The sequence below is a fragment of the Ctenopharyngodon idella genome, chromosome 10, assembly GCF_019924925.1.
Source record: "Ctenopharyngodon idella isolate HZGC_01 chromosome 10, HZGC01, whole genome shotgun sequence".
Lineage (NCBI taxonomy): Eukaryota > Metazoa > Chordata > Actinopteri > Cypriniformes > Xenocyprididae > Ctenopharyngodon > Ctenopharyngodon idella.
The window spans coordinates 17524507-17544136 of record NC_067229.1 but is presented as its reverse complement, the minus strand read 5'-3'; the positions used below and the strand labels follow the sequence as shown (position 1 = coordinate 17544136).

Below are 19630 nucleotides of genomic sequence, written 5' to 3'. Positions count from 1 at the left end.
GAAACCTCTGTTAGAGAAAACACATTTGTGTAATCGAGCTTTTTGACTTAAATTTTATAGACAGGCTTCTGAGATATAAGTAGCACTGGTCCTTCCATATAGTGACGTGACGGGCTTTTACTAGGACACCTAATGTTCCCGTCAAACGGAGAATAGACTCTCTACTGTTCTTCGGAAGTTGTACTGACCTGTTGTTGACGGATAAACAATACACCTGCACAAATAACACTCATAGAGTGCGTCATTAGCACTCTGGACGGATATGACAGAAGTAAGCGGGATTTGGAGGGGATCGCGTGCAGCTGGAGGAGTGGCTCTCTGCGCTCCAGGCGCGCGCTGCTCGTTTGTTTATATTGAAGGAGGTGCGGACAACACGAGCGAGTCACTGCGCATCTTCACACGGCTCACATCACTGACATTACATCAGAAAGTGGAATAAAAGCGACAATAACGAGGAAAACGAGGGGAAATAACACTCGGTAGGTTTTAAATATTGTTTTTGGGTATTCCGTCAACTTTAAATAACCATGGTGCAGTATATGGTGTAAGATGATAATACCATGACTCTTTGATATATTACCAATTCACATGCTATGTTATTTACATAATTCTAAAGAGTTCTTCAAATAATAGGACTACCATGTTTTACTACAGTACATTGGCAATACTTTTGCCACATTTTTTAAGTGAAGGCTGCAAGTTTGATATTTTGTTTGTTTACATGATATAAGAAATGGCTATTTTTACAGATAGTATGGTTTTTAAAGTCTGTTTTGTAGATATATACATTGCATTTATGCTTTATCTGGGGTTTCTGTAACCCCAAACTGAAGTATCTGTTAAACTGAAGATGTAAGATCATTAATAGAGAACATCTGAAAAGTGCTATTAACAGAATTTGTTTAAAATGATTTCATAACACTGGAAAAAAGAAGTAGGCTATTGAAGTGTCAACCTGTTATTGCTGTGTCTGAGCTTATGGGGTTGATCATTTAATACTTTAAAACAATTCAGTATGATATCAAATACCTTGCTTTTACAGTATAGACAGTGTAGCCTTACACAACCTCACCCTTGTGGACAGGACAGGATGTACATTGAATGAATTTAAATGTTTGGATGCTAGTGATGTTCATTGTCCCCTGATTCTTTCCTTTTCCTGTTTGCTGCATGCATGATGTACATATTGTGTTACTCTGATTTGTTTGTGTCCGTACTTGCACATGGTGTAAATTTCCTTCCATAGATAGGAATATTCTAAAATTATCTTGAATCATTGTTATTTTTTTTAATCAAAAATATTTATTGACACGGGTATGAACTTAGTACTTGATTTCCATTGATCCTAATTTAAATATTTTTATTATGAGGAAAAAAACAGACCAATCCACGGACGACCAATCAGAATCGAGTATTCCAGAAAGCTGTGAATTCTTATAAAACCAGTGGGCGGTTGCATAAACTGCTTAGACTAGTTTTAAAAGTTAATCATCTAGATTTTTTCTTCAAGACTGGTCATAACTTTTTAAAGTCAGGTACATAAAAAGGTAGATCGGTCTAATTTTAATTGGACATGGACAAATTAGACTCATTGTTAACTGCTAGTGGTCAAACTAGTTCTTAAGACACAGGCTTAAAGTGTTAGTTCACCCCAAAATTAAAATTCTGTTATTAATTACTCACCCTCATGTTGTTCCACGTCCGTAAGTCTTCAGTTCATCTTCAGAACACAAATGAAGATCTTTTTAATTAAATCTGAAAGGTTTTCTGTCCCTCCACTGACAGCCTATGCAACTACCACTTTCAAGCCCCAGAATGGTAGTAAAGACATCAATAAAGTAATCCATTTGACTCCAGTGGTTTAACCTCAGTTTTATGAAGTGACACTAGTGCTTTGTTTGCTTTAAAAAAAAAAAAAAACATAATTTACCATTTTATTTAAAAAATATTAGTCTCCGACGCGCGTTCACGCAACAACGTCTGCTGTCGCATCAACACAACATGCATGTGCCGTGGTTTTCTCGTAAATGTGCGTGGAGATTAGTATTTTGTAAATAAAGTGTTAAATTAGTGTTAGTGTTAAATTTTCTTTCTTTGGGCAAATAAAGTACTCTTCATAAAACCACTGGAGTCACATGGATTACTTTATTGATGTCTTTACTACCTTTCTGTGGCTTGTGGTAGTTGTGGATGTCAGTGGAGGGACAGAAAGCTCTCAGATTTCATTAAAAAGATCTTAATTTGTGTTCTCAAGATGAACGAAAGTCTTACGGGTTTGGAACAACATGAGGGTGAGTAATTAAATGCAGAATTTTCATTTTTGGGTGAACTAATCCTTTAACATACTGATTAAGTTTATGCAACTGGCCCCAAGTCAGCATTTTAAGCTATAAAACAGTTTTGTGAAGTTGACGAGTCCTTTCTCAGATTGCCTTTGTTTTGAAGACTGATGGATTGTATTATTAGGATCTGTTGTGATGGTGGCTGTAAGTTCTTCTCAGAGGGGGTTTCTGTTTCACACCCACTCTGAGCACTTGAAAGGGAGAGGAGAAGCTGACAGATTGACTGTGATCTGGTTTTGGGAGGAGTCCTCACGTAGAGCCACATGAGAAAAGCCAGGCGGTGACTGCGAGAACCTTATCTGTGCTGGCCAGCACTGCAGCCCCATGGCTATTGTTGTTTTATCTGGAGTGAGCTTTGTTGTGCCGGTAACAATAGCTCAGCTCCATGTGAGCAGTCATACATTATGATTGCTCAGTCAGTACACTTGAAGTTACTTTCTGCACACACAAAGTTACTTTGCCTCTAGTTGTGCTTTTATTTACCAGTCAAACGTGTTGATAAACCTACTCATTCTTTATTATTACTATATTTTACACATTATTTAGTATTTTGTAGCATCCAAAAATGTGACATAATCATGCAATTCTTTTTAAACAGTATTGAAGGACTATATATGCTGGACACTTGCTGCTTTTCCTTCGCTATCCACTCCAACTCACCCACTTGCCCCAAAGCAATAAACTTTCATTACAAGTGCATTACTAACTTTTTTTTTTTTACAAACTGATTAAAATTATGAATTTTATTAAAAATAATTTTATTTTTTATAATTTAACTATATATATATATATATATATATATATATATATATATATATATATATATATATATATATATACATTTATTTTTGTGAATTGAGTATAATTATTTATTTTACTAAAATATTTTTGTAATTATTTTTAGAGATTTTTGATATTATTTTTAATGTAACTTTAACAATATAGTGCAGTTATTTTAAAGTATTTTTTAATTATTTTATAAAAATAATTTTAATATAACTAACCATTTTTTTTACAAATTGATTCTTTAATATATTAAATTATTTTATTAATATTTTAAAATGTAAACTTTTTTGTTTTGTTTTTGCAAATTTTATCTAAAAATGTAAAAATGTTAAATGTTATGTTTAAAAATTAAAAAAAAGAAATATTTTCACTTGTTTTTCATTTGTTTTAATTTAATTACTAATATTTTTTTGATTTAACTAACAATATATCTTTAAACAAATTTAGTGCAATTGTTTATTTTATTAAACGATTTTATTAATAATAATTTATAACATTATGTAACAACATATTTTTGTTTTATTTTATGAATAAATTCATATAATTGATTTATTTTTTTTACAAATTCTTACACATTTTATTAAAATATTTTTTTTAATGATTTTTAATTTAAGAATATGCTTGTTTTACAAATTGAGTGCAATTATTTATTTTTTTATTTATAAAATATTTGTATTATTATTTTTATAAATTATTTTTTTATTATTAAAAGGATCAGTAGAGCGTCTGTTTAACCTGAAATATTCTTTTAATTCTTAATTTAATTCTTAAGTTGTGTAAGTTAATAATGCCTATAATTGGTTTTATGATTAAAGGGTTAGTTCACCCAAAAAATTAAAATTCTGTCATTAATTACTCACCTTCATGTCGTTCCACACCCGTAAGACCTTCGTTCATCTTCGGAACACAAATTAAGATATTTTTGATAAAATCCGATGGCTTAATAAGGCCTGCATTGCCAGCAATAATATTCCCTTTTTTAATGCCCAGAAAGCTACTAAACACGTATTTAAAACAGTCCATGTGACTACAGTGGTTCAACCTTGATATTATAAAGCGACGAGAATACTTTTTTTTGTGCCAAAAATAACAAAATAGCGACTTTATTCCACAATATCTAGTGATGGGCGATTTCAAAACACTGCTTCATGAAGCTTCGAAGCTATGAATCTTTTGTTTCGAATCAGTGGTTCAGAGCACCAAAATCACATAATTTCAGTAAACGAGGCTTCGTTACGTCATCAGTGTTTTGAAACTTCACTAGTTCACGTGACTTTGGCAGTTTGATACATGCTCTGAACCACTGATTCGAAACAAAAGATTCGTAAAGCTTTGAAGCTGCATTAAAAAGTGTTTTGAAATCACCCATCAATAGATATTGTTGAATAAAGTCGCTATTTTGTTATTTTTGGCGCACAAAAAGTATTCTCATCACTTTATAATATTAAGGTTGAACCACTGTACTTACATGAACTCTTTTAAATATGTTTTTAGTAGCTTTCTGGGCGTTTGAAAAGGGGAGTGTTATTGCTGCCTATAGAGGCCTCACTGAGCCATCGAATTTTATAAAAAATATCTTAATTTGTGTTATGAAGGTTTTACGGGTGTGGAGCGACATGAGGGTGAGTAATTAATGACATAATTTTCATTTTTGGGTGAACTAACCCTTTAAGGTTTTTGGGTTGGTTAAATGTTCTGATCTTGTGCCCAGAGGAGTAATGTGGTTTTTTTGATAGAAACATTCTTACACTGTGGTTTCACTTAGATTAACTCTCCAAAAAAATGTAAAGGAATCAAAGCGTTTGAAGATTCTGGTTTGGTGTGATACCCATCTGACCGGCTGAAGTTTGTGTTAAGGATATCAGATGACATTTTATGGAGTTTAGGGAGAAGTTGTTAACCTTTTTCTCCCTTGTGATAAATCATTTCAATTTTGGCTCTGGAAAATCTGATATATCAATGTCCTTTGTACTTGCTACGCATATCTACAGTTTTTTGGGAATGTCCCAATCTTGGACTGATATATACATTCAGATCTGTTTCAGATTATCAGAGCATCTGTATGTGGTTAATGTCTATTTTCTCTCTTATACTCTTCTGTTGGCAATCTTTTTAGTTTACCAAATGGACGAGAGCTCAAAGATGAAAAATTAATCTTATTTAACCCTTTGAAATTACACTACGAGTAAAAAAAAAATGTTTCATGCTATTTTATTTTTGACTAACATTAAATATAGAATGGATAGAAAAGTTCAAACTTTTGACCGATTCACTATTTGTCCTTTTACACCCGAACTTAAAATAGTAGAGGACATAGACCACCCAACGAGAAAGTCACCAATGCCACTATCATTCACTCATGGCTTAATAAAGCTTACAGTAGAACCACTGTATATAATTCTGTGCAAAAATGTGGGGGAAAAAATAACTTGGTCATCTAAAAGAAATCCTTTTCCCATAGAAAAAGCTCATTTGCTGTCATCCATATGAAAAATTTAATATGTAAAAAAAAAAAAAAATCTATAAAACCATCCAAATGAGATGAAAGACTCTTTAGGCTATTTTGAGTACTTCATTGAACCTGGTAACCTGGGCAGGTGGATCTTGGGAAGATAGCCAGAGATGCAGATCAGCGTCATTGTACTCGGGTGTCCGTGAAAGAATCGCTCTGAATTTGCGTGTGTTGGCAAGACAGCAAACAACATCCTGAGTAAATGACTCAATAACCCATTGTAGTGCCTCTCTATTATCTTAATTAATTGGCCCTTCTCTCTATCAGCTCAACAATAACAATGCTCTGGCAAACCTGGTACTTCCTTCCCACAATGCATCTGTTCAAACCTTCTGTCTGGCGCCAACCCCAGGAAGGTCATAATGAGGCTGGAAGTGGCTCTGTGTGGGCCAGAGCGAAGGGAAGCTCTGTCTAAACACCCAACCAGCTGTTTCGACAAATAATAGTAACTTCGTCATCATTCAGCCAAACTGAATTATTCAGCCAAGCTAAATGTTGATGTGTTATGGCTTACAGAGCCCAAAACAAGCATGGTTATCATTGTAATACCAAGTGAGATTCACAATGTGTCGGTCATGAATCATGTATATATTTGTCTTTCATTGTTTCTGAGTGATTTCATTGTAATCTGCAGCTGTTTATTCTTCCAGAATTGGGATGGAGTGTGTGGAGCTCCACAATAAAAGTTCAAAATAGGGAACAATAATTACATTTGTTTACATGTGTTGTTTTAAAGTTGTAGTCACACACAAAAAAGAATCAAGAAAGCTTCTGTGACATCCACAATAAGTAGCAATGTATTCAGACTGGCAATATAATGCTATAAAAAGGGAGCTAATCAACATAACTTCCACCCAGAACACTTTAGCAACCATATAGCAACATTCTGATAACATCTCACATGCAGCATCATGGTAGGGCTGGACGATTAATTGAAAAGTAATCGAAACCGAAATTCAGAACCTCTAACCGACGTAATTTTCCCATGTCGGTTATTCCGTTTTTTTTTAAAAATCCTGTTAATACTTTCCCCTTAAAAATACACTACCACGTGTGTAGTCACGTGACTCTGCCCCGTACAGTCAGCGGCATGGAAGCAACATGGAGGCAAACTCAAACGCCGAGTCAACACACACACACAGACAGCGCGTGAGCGGTGAGCCATGAAGTGAGATCAATTTCTCTTGTGTCTTCACTAAACTTTGTCAATTGTATGTGTTTTAAGGCTTGCCAGTTTGGACATTTTAGACCATCGGATGTGTATTATTATGTTGAGCTTCTGTGCTGATGCATTGTTCACACAAACACTCATACAGACAGTAGCTGCACATCACGTGAAGATCGCGCGCACAGAGAGGAGCGCAGAAACTCGTTGTCAACGCTGTCCTGTGATTTATCACTAAAGTAGCTTAGAAACTCAAAAGTTATGGCATATATTTTTCTACTTTTGAAGTAACTACTTACAACCCACAGCTTCACAATTAATAGAGAAGACAGTATGACTAATTCACACTCGCTCTCATTAATGCATTCAAATAAATGTACTAATACTGTGCTAATTTATCTGATTTACAGGAGCAGAAATCTGTAAGAAATGTTAGGAACAGATAAAAGAGATAAAATAACTGCTGAAAGTGAGCTACTGTATGTCAGATCACTCTTTCATTAGGAAAAAAAATCCCACCTTCAAGCAAATTTACAGTACAAACCTTGTCAGTGAACTATGAGGGCCAAAAAAACAACAACAAAAAAACAGAAACAAAAACAAAATAATTGTTCATTAATTGTAATCGAGGTAAAATGTTCAGTTAATTGAGATTTTGATTTTAGGTCATATCTTCCAGCTCTACATTTTGCACAGACAAGATATTTTCTTCAAAAAATGTAAAAATCTAGCACAATCTTACACAAACGCGGAAGCTCAGAGGATAGAGCAAAACAAAACACTGGTCATGAATTATAAGTCTAAAACAAGAATTTTTAAAGAGAAATGACAGAGGATTCTGATAAAAGAGAAGAGGAGCTTGAGTTTGTTGCCCAGCCCTATTTGTTTAAACAGCGAGAGCCGTTTAAGCTTACGATACTCCTACATCACGTAAGTGGATACTCTTTTTGCGCAAGTCGACGTGTGTACGAGCGTCTGCCGAAAGCCAGTTATTAACGTTTTTAAAGTTTTAAATATAGATATTTTTCTTACACAAACTCATCGCTTCAGAAGGACTTTATTAACCCCTCTAATGAGTGGCAATAAAATGTTAATGCTCTATTGAACTTAATGTACCTCCTACACTAAACCTACGCGATAGTGTTAACAAAAAGCAAACGTAACAAAAAAATGCATTTGTTGAAGCAACCATGCCAGTTTAGCTTGTTTCTTAAAGCTTTTCATCCTGAGTTTCAAGGGACTCGTACCTGAGCGCTCTGCAACTCAAGTGCAATGCAGTACCAGGTGTGCTACAGAGCAAGTTTACTATGTCAGAAGAGCCACTACGATGCAAATGTCAAAATGTATTAGTTCACAAATCATGCACTGTGGTAAAAGTGTTTTTTGAGGTAACAACAAGGAACTGCATGAAAATAAAAAATGTATTAATGTATTATCTAGTCCTGTAATCATAATTTGTGTGAAAAGGAATAAAAGTGTTTTACTGCCTCTAGTGTTCATTTCAGCTGGAAACTGCGGTGAATTGTATGTACAGTTACATTTTTGGAGTTTTGCAAGAGTTTTGGCACTTTTTTCCAATGAGCCTACGTTGGCTGAATTTGTTACGTCATGTGGCTCAGATTACAGTTCTGTTTGGTGCTACTAGCAGTGCAGAGATCCCACACTTAACCTTTACACCCCAATGTCGTGATACAAATTTTTACTAGACCTCAGAGACTCAGGTGTCTTGGACGCATATATCTGATTAGCCATATCCTGACATGCCTGTCTAAACCTCCGAACCCTGCGTTCCACGCCGTCATATAGCGCTCCACCCGGAGCAGAGATACTAGCACCCCCTCTGGTTGGATGACCCTTGAGGTCCCGGCATGTCAGAGAGCTCCGCGGGGATCCTTACCTCCCGGTATGGGGCTCTCACTCTGTTTTCTCATCCTTTCAAACGAACTGCACTGGAATTCTTCAAGGCCAAAGAGCCAAAGATAAATCAAGTGAAGATTATAGAGCACTGCGCTTCTGCAGAGATAAAAAAAAAAAAAAAAATCATCATGGGGGTTGCTATCATCCGTGATTTAGCTTCTTTTCTTTTTTTTTGTAGCATCCTACAGGCCTCGTTTCTTTTGTAACTGTGATATGGTAGATGAATTTGAAGGTACGAGCATCTAATAGGTTTAGTTAAAAGAATAAAAGCTGTACTCGTAATTTAGTATCCTGCTCACTATCTGTTTTGGATTAGGTGCATTTGTGTAAATCATCTTCTAAAGTTATCGCTAAGCTAACTCCTGTCGAAGGCCACATGTTGTAGATATGCACTCTTTTGTTTTATTATGACGCTTGACCCGTTCTGTTTCAACTCCAGGACCTGCAAATTGCTCTCAAAGGCTTAGCAGAGGGAATTTGAAGCTATATGTAATTGGCTTTAATTAATGTCCTCTCAGGTTCTGTCATATGAGGCAAAACAGCGTCTTCAAACTTTCCTAATGAACAGCATTTGCAGACGACAACAAGAACAGGCCCTCTAATTTTGGTTTATCGCTGCTGTAAATACAAGTCTCCTCAAATGCCCTGGGAACATGCTAATGTACAAAAGAGTCTCTCTGGAAATACTTTGCTTAATTCCACTGGAGTAGCTTATAATGCCCAGAAGGAATCTGTAGACCCCTTTTTTTTTTAGATTTTATGCACTGATTTTGGTGGGAAATCTATGGAATTTTATTTTATTTTATTTTATTTTATTTATTATTATTAAGACTTTAAGTCCTTTGTAGGTTGATTTCATGGAAAAGTGTAAACTGTGTGACTGTGTAAACTGTGTTGTGTTTAATGCTGTCTTCACATGCTATCGGAAATTTGATAATTCCCACTTCTGAAGTTGTGATTACGAACTCATCGCATTAAAGTTTTGAAATGGGGCGTTCATGTGCAATTTTTACCTAGGAAACTCATATTTAAGATAATTCAGAGAGTACGTGAAGGCAGCATAAGCATCCTGAATGTCAATTAATTGATCTTTTGAATCGGATCATTTCAATGAATCAATTGAATCTGTTCACTTAACCGGTCCGAATGATTCATTCATAAATTGAGTCAACTCAGTAACTCATTGAACTGCATCTTTTTTAATCATGTCAACAAAACAATTAATATTCATTAAACTAATATTAGTTATTATTAATTTTATTCTCTATAAGCTTAATTATTAACATAATAATATTAATTAATCAATAAAACATAATCGTTTATTAAGTTTTATACATAAATTAATATTAATATATTAGTAATTAAGCTTAATGAATTCTTTCAGACACGTCAACAAAATAATTAATAATTAAACTACATATTAATTGAATTTTATTAATATGAAGTAGTCTATAAGCTTAAATATTATTAATATTAATTAATAAAACTTAAAAGAGACGCATTGAACAGTCTTTCATCATTATTAATTTTAAATAAATCATTTAAATATAGGCCAATTTAATTATTCTATAAGCTTAATTATTAATTAATATTAATTAATCAATAAAACTATTTTTAACATCATAATAAAAATAATAATAATAAATAAAATCCTATAATAAACAGTGTTTATTTTTGCAATTGCGTTTGATGACGGAAAGGCCAATTTAGAAAAAGTGGCAGATGTTTTCCAGAGGTGTATAAATGAAACCCCTTCGACTGAAAGCTATGTTTCGTATTGGGACTGGTCTGCAAACACAAACCCATCAAAGAAAAATCACTCAAAGGGAAAAGGCCCTCTCTATCCTCTCAGTCTAACAATAATGCATTCCAAATACAGCACACAAAAGCCTCAAGAAAAAGAAAGAGGCGAAAGACAAAATAAGCATGCCATTTTAAACAAACTGGCTCCACTGACAGTCTGAGACTCCAGTCTGCAGTCCGAATGTCAGTACTTGAGATTGCTCCACAGGGAACCATGACAGCCTGTTTTATGGGTGATGTGACATCCAATGCCTGGAATGAGGTCACTCGGACCACCGGGGATGAAAACACACGATAAGTCTGTATCATCTGCTGAGCAGGAGTTTGTTGACATTGTCAGTTTGGTCAGACATATGAGGAGCATCGTGCATGAATCAAGATAATTGTTAATAATGATAAAATTATGCGATAATTAAAGAGGACTTCGAATGATTAATGGCAATATAAAGTCTGCATGCATTAGAGAAAACAAAGTCATTTTACTCCCCCTCATATAGATCTAAACATGTAAGACTTTCGCCCTTCTGTTGAGAGATTTCAATATTGGCCGCTCTTTTCCATGCAGTTACAATGAATGAGAATTGAAGAGTTCAGATGCAAAAGCCTCTAAGTGCCATCTGAAAATTTCTTCTAAAATGAACATTTTTATCAAGCTTGTATGTTTAGGTTCAGTAATTTCACTTTAATGGCATTTAATAGGTCCTTTTCATTGCCATTAAAGTTAAATAACTTAACATAAACATACAAGCTTGATAAAAATGTTCATTTTAGAAGAAAATTTCAGACGACACTTGGCTTTTGCATCTGAACTCTTCAATTGTAGTTGTCAAGCTGCAAAAATTACACAAAAAAATCACCATAAAAGTGAAGGTTTGTGAGAAACAGACCATAATAAGCTGAGATCAAGTCAGTGAGTTTAACTCAAGAAGAGGATCAAACTGATTCATGAACAAATCATTCAAACCAGATTGATGAACTGAGTCAACTGATTCATTGAAAAGATCCAACTCAAAAGAACAATTCACTCAAAAACTGGGCCACCATTCCTGTTGAAATTGACTATATGAGCTAAGGTTTATGCTGCAAACATTCGATCATAAGATTGAAATGTTTAATTTCCAGGAAATAAATTAGGTCCAATAAGAATAAAAATGTACACTCTTAATCCGAAGAAATTTAAAATATTTTATTAAGAGGCTTTTTTTCATTTGGCCTCTTAAGAAAATAGCTCAAATTTTTTCCTTCTGATTAAGACTGTGAGCTTTTTTATTCTTTTTTGACCTTTTGAAGTGGCCTGTAATAACTTGTCAATTTAAAAATTCTTTTAAAGTTAACAAAGAAATAGTTTACACAAAGTTTGCCAGTAATGAAGGGTGTTGACACTGAGATGTGATAACGGATTTAGCAGGAGATTACATGTTTTATTTACATATACTCATCTGACTCATTTTCAATACATTGATTTACAATACTCTCTATTTTACAATACTCTGTATTTTTATTCAAAGCATCCATTACTACACAGCAGCCTTTGTTGTGGATCTAAAGCAGGGATGAGTGTGTTTTGTTTGTGTCTTTACACTCAAACAAACTGGTGTTAAGTCCAGCAGGTGTTGTCTGGCATCCTCTCGTCTCAGACTAAACAAAAAACAAAGCTACATAATGTGTCTAGACAGTAATGTTAACAAGCTGCCTTTAACAACTTCTTTGTTGTAAAACTCCCAATATAGAGAAGATATGAGCTTTAATAGAGTGAAACCGTGAACGCCCACCTTTTCCTTGGTTGCAGAAGTATTTTTCCAGTTTGCTCACCATAGACATTTTTAGTGAGTCACAGAGATGAATCACAACATGTCAACCTTTAATTTGATCTGGAAAAAGGTACATGACTATATATTATATACTTATATAAACGGAAGAACTCATCTTATACTAAGCGTTGCGAATGATTTAACTGAAACAGCAACAACAAAATAAAAAACTACTGACTTTAAATCATTGTTGATAAGTGCAATATATTAAAATAAATGCAAATATATAGGTTGGTTAAATATAAAAAGACAGGTTCCAGTTACATTACTTACTATAAAGTGCAACAATTGGGTCATTTGGGACAGGGCCCGAGTTGATCTCTCTACGCTCTGAAAATACTTAAATGTTTGAATATATAAGCATATTTTGCAATAAACTTAACATACATTGTTTTTATATAATCAACATTTTTAATTGAGTACTCTTATATTTTTATTTTTATTTGATTATGCTGTTCGCAATGCTTCATGGGATTGTAGTTCTTTCCCCCACTACAACCGTTAAGTCTTTTATCTTTGTATTTTTGTCCGATTTTATTAACAGGTTAACAGGTTTGTACTGTATAATTTATATTTTTCTGTAAAAAAATTACAAACTTTGTTTCAGTATAATGTAGTATTAATGCAGATAAAAACACAACTGTATAATTATGAGGCTGAAATCCCATTGTATCTACTATATAGTAGTGTATTGTTAAAAAGTAGTTATTTTTAGGGCAGTTGTTGGTCTAGGGCTTTAAAACATCTAGTAAAATGTAAACTATACAAATATATTTACAATATCATTACTAAAGCTGTGCACATTTAAATACTATATTGCATATTGTACTTTTCAGCATAAGTAAAGTGTAAACATTATGTACGAATGCCTACAAATTTTAATGTGATCAAGCTGGAATAAAACTAACATCTAGGTTGTGCCAAATGTAAGTGCAAGTCATGTTTTTAATGCCTGAGTGTTTGCTGCAGTAAAGTCTTGAGAGGAAATCTCCTATGTGGATCTTAACCAAACAGCTAATGGGAAAATCGTCAGCATCCTTTGCCCGGCAGGTTCATGCTGCGTTTTAAAGAGTGCAGAAGAGGGAGTCAGTGTGCTTAAGGCTGCTCTCCACCCCAAAGTCATGGAACTGTGAAGTCGTACACTGTTGTTGTTTTGTTGACCTCACAATTACTAGCAGGAATGGCTTGCGGAATCCTTGGAAAGGAGGAAAGGAGGTGGAATTCTGCACATTGTGTTTCAAATTTCCTATTCCATTGCAAGCACCAATTGCGTATTGGTCAAGGCTCGTGGTTTGTAATTCAGATTCTCTAGGGAACATTACTGAACCTTCTGGACAGTTGTTTTCCTGGTTTTAGGGATGTGCAACATGTAATGTTTGACTCAAAATCAGCTGTCTGGAATGAATACCACAACATTCCATCAGGATTCTTGACTGGGGTGATTCGCTCGGGCCGATTCCCTCCCCAAAGCAGAGTTATTTGTCTAACTGTATTTTCAAACATTTCAATTTCACATCTCACATGCTGGATATTCCCCCGCTTTTAAAATACACAGACTAACGGCTGTTTATTTTAATGTGGTGAGATGTAATGAGCCTGACAGTCGATCACTTACAGTTGCACATGTTGATTTAAAACCTCCAGTAGTAGAACGTGAGTTGATGGATTACTAATCGTACATTTTTCTCCGACTGCTGCTTCACGATTCCCAGATGAGCATGGAGCATTTCCGACAGACAATAACAGAGTTCAGAATGTAGACTGGACTCTTTTTTAGATGCTTTGTGGTGATGTTGGATGTCATTAAGGGTGTGGGAATGGGAATCTGGCGCCTCGGATATCAAATTGAATTGCATTGAATGTCCCCCACCAGACAATCATAGATTAAGCATGATAAAATTCTTCCATGTTGTGCGCAGTTTACATTCTTCATAGAGCCAATGGGCTTCTTGGATGCTGATAGGAAACAGAAACTTCCAGCGGATAAGTAGACAGTAATTTTTCCTTGACACTATGGGAAGACATATAGTTTTGATATATGACATATTACTCAGCTCTGTATTATCAAGAAATGAAAAGATTTAGTTCAGATCATTTGCTGGCCTTAAATTGTGCAATGGCTAAAAAAGTTGTGGGTTGTAAATTAGTATGTTGGTTTTATGGAGTTTTTATACATTATCCAGATTTATTAAGGTTCAAGTTTAAAGTTCAAGTTCACACAAGGAACTTGCTGAATTTTCGCAAACAACAAAGTTTTTTGTTTAGTTTTGCTTTTCTTTCCTGTTTTGTTTCATTTTGTTTTTCATTTTGTTTTGTTTTGCTTTCCTGTTTTGTTTTGCTTTCCTGTTTTGATTTATTTATTTATTTATTTGCTTTTCTGCTTTGCTTTGCTTTCCTGTTTTGTTTTGTTTTGTTCAGAATAATGTACAGGCTCAATTTAAACATCTTTGTTTAACAATTTTATGCTTTTGGTTAGACCTACGTTGGACCTACAAAGAGATTTATGATTACGATGAAAACCTCTCCTTCCAACAACTGCCTTCAAACAATATGTTCAGCATGTAAAATATCAACAGTGATGATATCGTAACAATATTTCCATACAGAATTTTTATTGGTCTTGTCTTCCTTGCATATAGTTAACCATTTATTCAGTTCTATTCTTTTTGATGCCTTCAGGAAATGCAAATCTAGTCATGCAATATTAATATAATAATAATAATGCAGAAAAGGTAATAATAGTAGATATATATTATTGTATATTGTTCAGTAACTCTCACACATACAGACTCTAATAATACACATCCTGAGAAAGAACAGCCTTTGTTTTGTTTTTTCATCTCATTGTTTCTTGCTGGTAAATGGTTAAAAGAAACAAATGTTTGAAGAATTGCTGGAATTTACTCACCAATACATGAAACAATTAAATCTAATAAATATAACATTACTCATCAATGCTGTATATTTGGAAATCCAGATCCCTGGACAAGATGAGGCAGATATTTTACCATTTTAAATATTATTATAACTTCTGGCCTTTTCAGGCACCCCATCACATCACTCCTTAAGGCAGAAGTGGCCAATAGCCCTGGATCCTGTCAGATTGAAAACAGCTGAAGTGGACAGGTCATCTGTCTCTCTTCATTTTGTTACACCCCACCTTGTCAGAAGTAGGTATCTGGAGGTGAGGATTGCAGAGTTGGGCTGGTATGTGAAGGAGAAGTGCTTTTTTGGTCTGTTGATTACTGACTTCAGTGCAGAACTGGACTCAAAGAACAGATTGGGATGTTCAAGATCACTTGGGTGTTGGTGTGGAAGTTTTAGGGCTGTACAGTTGAACGATCTCATACAGGCCAAAACGTGCAGTCTTCAGCAACCATGCGACACGGCCATGCTTGGTTATTTGGTTATGAAGGAAACCAGAGTTCCCAAAACTGCCTAGGGGGTCCATCTATTGAGGAATGGGGGAGTTATTGTCCAGCTGAATGTTCACATGATCACTAACCACAATTGGCCTCCCACCACTCTTAAATTTTCTTCAAAATATATTCTTTTGTGTTCAGCAGATGAAAGACATTCATACAGGTTTGGAACAACTTGAGGGTGAGTAAATGATGACAGAATTTTCATTTTTGGGTGAACTATCCCTTCAAGCAGTTTAATGCGCGTCAAAACAAAAGATCAAATGACGTTTAATAGAAACAGTTTTAACATTTTTGCCTTTGCATAGATATTTGCAGCGAGGGTGGAGGTCCACATACTCATTCCATCATGACACCTATACCAAACATACTCAGATAACCTTCCCGCCCTCTAGACCTCGACACATTTGTCGCTCATTTGTTCCATTTTATGCTGCAGAGAAACTGTAATCCTTCCTGAAAACCTAAAGTCTTCCTAATGAGTTGTCTCCAAAAAGTGAGGCGGAGGAGTTCATGTAAATTATCCTTTCTTTACTACAAAACCGGCTGGCATGGGCTGTGTTTGTGTCGCCAGAAGCTCACTAGTGCAACATTACCCATGGGAATGATGGACACCTGGATGAACAGCCTAAAGACGTCTGTATCCACATTTGCTCACTCAGTGAATGATTCCCTAGGAACATGAAACCTTTAGACTGTTGTTTCTCTAAATTACGGATTTTTGCATCATAAAACGACTAATGAATTGTAAAAAATTCAGTGTTTTTGAACTGAATGGTAGCGGTTTGGAAAGAATAGGGCTGATTTTGAATGCGTTTAGTGTTAAAGCGCCCCTGGGTGTGTGTCCCACCATGTTAAGCCGGTGTCTTTGTGAGTGTTAAGCGGGAGACTAGTTGCTTGTTTTTCGGCTGGTTGAGCCCAGTGTTGTTTGCTTACAGCGTAGCAGATCTTTTCACAGCTCGGTGCGGATCTTAATGTGCCGACCAGCCCCTTTTCATTCACATTAAGACTTTCAATGAATAAGTAATTTTCTGCATCTCTCTTTGTACAATTTAAGAATGGCTGCTCATTTTTTAATTCACTTTCATTTTATACAGTTAAATGTAAATAAGTAGAACTAATTTAATTAGAGCTGGGAGGTATGACGTATATAATGTGTGACGATACTATTTGTACAGCTATTAGTTTGGTTCTCATGAAATCTCATTTGAATTTGCCAAAACATAAAATAGTTATGACTTGTCATGAGTGTTGGTAATTTATTATATAAATGATTTTTTGAATTTTCAGCAAAAATTACTAATATAGATAAACCATAACCATGATATAAAATTACTTGTATCAAAAAATGACATTTTCACAAGTTTCAAAAATGCAATATAAAAGTGACCATGGTTGAAGAAACACCCAAATACAAGCATATAAGCTTGGTAAAATCACAAAAACAAATTAAATTCATACAAATTCACCAACAATTCGCCGAAACGTAAAAATGTTCAACAAAATAACTATATTATGATAGGAAATAGATATACCATTACCATGGTATAAAATGACTCATATTAAAGATTTTAGTTTGTTGATAGCACATGTACATTGCTGAAATTATAAATGTTCTTTATCGGATGTGTGAACAACTTTTAGCTGTTTTTTGCGCTATTTGTTTTAGAATGTATATGAATCTGCTTTAAATAATATATAAATATGAGGCTTAGAAGAAAGAAAAAAGTTAGTCTTGGCTGTATTGTTGTATCTTGGTTGTTTTGTTTTAAACAAATAGATTGCAATTCCGTGTGGTGCCACTACTGGCGTGTAAATGCAGAGTCTGAAGTGGTGAAGTGGTGGGTTTTTGTCGGATCGGATCAGAGATTGTTGGTGCAGAGCAGTGAAAGGCTCCCCGCCGGTACCTTTATTCTGTCCGGTCACAAGCCCAAGAGGAAGTGTGAGTGTTCATCCATTACTTTGTCCCTTACTATGTGTCGCCCTGCAGAGATCATTATTTCCGGTCTGCCTGTTAAGGTGTTTTTGGCCTTTCCACCTTCCTTGGAGAGGCCTTTTATACTAGATGAAACCACACTGTGCTTAACTTGTGAGGTCTGGACAGAAAACTGTTCCAGCACCCGTGATCAGAGCACTGTATTTTCAGTCGTCTAAAAAAGCATTGGTATAGGACAATGTCTGAAGTCACTCTTCAAGCTTTGCCAGTCAAGGTTGTAAATTAGGTCATTTTTCAAACACGACCCTGACAGGCTCTAGTTTTTCGTCATTCTTACCATTGTAGGAAAACATGTATCCAAGGAAACAGGCTCTACATCAAGAGTGAGCTGCCGTTTCTCTCCTGCTTCAAGTTGTGTGGCTTTTGTCGCCTGGAAGTGAGTTAATATCAACTACTTCCTCTTCCCGAAGCTTGATGATTTTCCCACAGTTAGTGTTTGTTTGTTGTCTTTCCTCATATTGAAAAAGCTGATGACTAACTTTTGTCTGCAGGGAGCAGGTCAATCTACAAGCAAATTTCTGATTTTCTGATTTACCACATGGCTATGATTATTTCTTTCTCATCAATATTCACAAAGGTTCACTGTCCTTTATATTTATGCATTTGGCAGACGCTTTTATCTGAAGTGACTTGATTTAAGGTTTACATTCAAGGTTTACATATTATGATGCTCCCCCATTTGAGCTACAGGAATCCTTCAAAGACTTTTTGAATGATTCATGTTTGATAAATTGTGGTTTGCACTCACCTAACCAATTTTTGTTTGCACTTAAACTAACATGAAATAATTGCTACGCCACACTGATTATTTGAAAGGCATTCATAAACATAATAGTCCACACCACAACTAACCATAACGCAGAACCTGATTTCACCAAGTGCAACATGTTCCTGGATCAATATTTTTTGTTGATCCTGGAACAACATTCCAATCAACCAATCAGATTTAAAGTACAAGTTTACAGTTTATAACCAAGTTTAGGCTTACAACCAGGGTTAGGTGCTTCTCCATCAGCGTTATTCACCTTTCATTTCCCTCTGATTTTAGGGATAAGTTATGGATAGGATTAGGTTTGGCGGTAGGGATAGGGTTAGGACTAAATTTTCAGACAGGAATGTTGTTCCAGGATCAACAAAATATGTTGACCCAGGAATGTGTCTAACTCTGCAAAATCAGGACATGCAACAATAACAGCACAGGAAAACAATATTGTTGGAATCACTTTCAGAACAATCTTTTCCAGCTGATGAGCGGTAAAACATTGGCAGCCAATGAGAATCCATCCTCTTTAAAGAGCTTGAGCATTTAAAGCAGCAGATGACAAAAATGCAGCGCACATTTAGAATAAACAGAACAATATTGTGTGTTGGTGTGGACACTAATATATATATATATATATAGTTATAGTTATCTTTATAGTTATCGATCTTGGTATCGGGCCTTAATTCTAATAATACGAAGTTCATGGATTTTTAACACATTATTTTTTGTTTTTGCAGTATTTCTGTAGTTTTCTGCTCAGAATAGGCCTAAGTAGCATAGTGGACCAGACTTTATGCCAATAGTTAAAAGTAAGACTAATAGTACAACGTTACTGACTCTAGTAGCAGCACATAATAGGTCACAAGTCTCCAAAGAGTCATTAATAATGATTGAAACCAAATCCCACTCATTCTATAAAAACCAAGGCCACAGAAGGGACTTTTTAATACAACATAATTCAGATCTCTCCCAAATGAATTCATATCTGCTAAACGGAGACATAAAGAATACCACAAGTGTTCTAATGAAAAATATGCCTATATTAGTATCTGCCAGACCATCACCACCTTGCACAGCTCACACATAGTTGTTGTCAAGCCAGGAATGATATGT

The 19630-nt window shown here is 35.0% G+C and overlaps 1 protein-coding gene across 4 annotated transcripts in view; it reads left to right on the top strand.

The window, feature by feature from the left end:
* Positions 1 to 288: 288 nt before the first annotated feature.
* The window catches only part of si:dkey-49n23.1 (semaphorin-3D), a 78350-nt gene continuing 59008 nt past the window's right edge, over positions 289 to 19630 (top strand). For all 4 annotated transcript variants that reach the window (XM_051910939.1, XM_051910941.1, XM_051910940.1 and 1 more), the window contains exon 1: positions 289 to 479. The gene's annotated coding sequence lies outside the window, so the exon portion shown is untranslated. The remainder of the gene's footprint in view (positions 480 to 19630) is intronic.